This window comes from Alosa sapidissima, chromosome 13, assembly GCF_018492685.1.
Source record: "Alosa sapidissima isolate fAloSap1 chromosome 13, fAloSap1.pri, whole genome shotgun sequence".
In the NCBI taxonomy this organism is placed as follows: Eukaryota; Metazoa; Chordata; class Actinopteri; order Clupeiformes; family Clupeidae; genus Alosa; species Alosa sapidissima.
Genome location: NC_055969.1, coordinates 30,907,737 through 30,910,236, shown reverse-complemented (window position 1 = coordinate 30,910,236; position 2,500 = coordinate 30,907,737).

Below are 2,500 nucleotides of genomic sequence, written 5' to 3'. Positions count from 1 at the left end.
TGCATCTGATTCTGGGGGTAATTACTTGCGTCCAAACTTGACCTTCAGCTGTTCACTTGCTTGTGCCTCTCAAGGCCCAAGGGCATGTGGTTGGACGAGAGCTCCTTCATATACTTCCTCACACAAGGTCTGCTGATTCTGCAATTAGTACAGGCACCACCTACCCTTAAGAACCCAGGTTTGACCATTGATTATCGTATTTCATTTTACTGATTTGACCAATGATCCATACACCACTGAGTGACCTAGTCTCTGACGTCACAAGGGAAACAGTTTATTGACTATATATATGACTGCTGTGAGTGTTGTAGGACGGGTTTTGATCACCCATGCATAGTCAGTAATACAGCAGAGACATGGTGTCCTTGACTGTGGTTTCACTGTTAAGGACATTGCAACACTGTGGTAAAAAAAAAAAAAAAACATGAAGAGAGTATTTTAGTGTCACAATCTGATTGCTAGGCTCCAGCTTTTTGTCATTGGCGTTTCCATTTAATTCTCTAATTTCACAATTTCCTGTTTACTTGACAGTCAGTGGTGAAATCATCACCACCTCTACCTCGCCACACAGCTGCGTGTATGCGCCGTTTAGAGGTCAACTCTCTTGTCCTCTTCTCCTGCCCGTGCGGAACTCTTTCTTCGTAAATATTGCTGCCCTTCTCTCCTGCTATCTCTCTTACTTTCAACCTCCATCTTCATCTGAACTTCCTCCCCTTTTCACTTCTTCTCTGGATATTGCAAAGAGTGTCAATAATGTTCTCTTCATTCACCTCCTATTTTATATCCGAATTATTCCTTAGCCTTTCCTGAACCCCCTTTTTTCCTCTATACAGTTTTCATTTTCTCTCTCTTGTTTTTTTTTCCACAGACCATCCTCTACTTTTCTCCTCATCTCCCTCCTCTTCCATTTCCGTTTGTGCCCTTTCCTCCCTCTCTCTTTTTTCCATCCCTTTCTCGCCATCCTCTCCCTCCCTCTCTCTCTCTCTCTATTCCCATCTCAGATCGTCTGTGATGGGGAGTTGTGCACTGCAGCACTGCAGGACTCAGCCAAACCAGATTCTATTTTCTGCCCTGCTTCCTCTTCCTCCTCGCCCCGTCGCCATGGTTACGGCAGGAACCCACAGAAGTCTGCCTCCGTTCTCTCTGTCACAGCACACACTGAAGCTGGTCAGAGTTCTCCCTTCCTCTTTCCTCTCTCCCTCTCTTTCTCTTTCGTTCTTTCTTTCTCTCACTATCTTCTTTGACTCTCTACTCCTTTAACTTTTAGACTTCTCCTCCTTCTATCTCCCCCTCTCTCTTCATCTCTCTCTCTCTCTCTCTCTCTGCTTTTGACTTTGCTGTTCTCTTTTTCCCCCCCTGTCGTTTACTTCACCGGTTGCAATTGTGAAAGGCTTCTTCTTCTCAAAGCAGCTCTATTTCTGTCCGACTTCGTTGTTGGAAACTTTGCTGAAAGTCAGTGTGGAGAATTCTCTGAGGAACCAAAGGGCCTTGACCACAACCTGCTGGTGCGGGAGCTAAAAACAGCTACAGGGACTGATTTGTTTATTATATGCTGATGTCAGTCTTGGGGGGGGGGGAGGAGGAGGGGCGTAAACACTGAATAGGGTGCTGCTGTGGTGATACCGTCAGCAGCAGGGGCCGAGATTGCAACCGATTTCAACAGGCATGACATCATGGCTAATCCCGAGCTGTGCACACAACAATGACACGCAGGTGAAAAGGTGAGTCCCAACCTGACAGGTGTGCACGCTGACTCTCTGATCCGTCTATACCTCCAGGTTTTTGCGCTGATGGAAGTTTGAAAAGGTGCTCTATACAAATAAAAAGCCCTCAAAGCAACAACAAGGCGAGCGTTTGGGATTGAACTGACGGGATTTCTAGCAGCAGACCTTTCGGTACGATTTCACACTGAGCCTAAACAAAACATATTGACGATGTTTTAGAGCGACTACAAAAGGCTAGAGAGATGAAGTAGCCTGGCAGTGGTAGACCAAAACATATTGACTGGTAGTTACCCATAATGCCCGGGGTGCTGCATTCTTCAGATTAGGAGGGGAAAAAAGTCGTTGAGAGATGTATGCCTAAAAGGCAGGAGAAAAGGATCAGCTCGTGGGGGTAAAGGGTGACTTGGCACTCCATGGGCAGTCAAAACTTTTGGAGGAGAGGTGTCCAGGAACACTGGTCATTTGATGCAGGGGGAATCATAATCCGGTCCAACAGGCTGCACAGACAAGAGCCGGGCCATTATATTACTGCTTCAGTGGCTGCAGTCCAACTGACGAGCCCCTTGCGTCTGACAAGGCTGCTCAAAACTCCACACAAAAGAAAAGCTTGCGTAGCACGTAGGAGGACATGCAATGCAAAACATTAGCTTAGGGCCCTCCAGTCAAGGTACTGCAATGGTGTTTACAACTGAGTCTACACTCACCCATGAAAGTAATCACCTTGAGTGATCCATGGCTGCTTCTTCCAGGGAGAACAGGCTGGTACACAATAAATG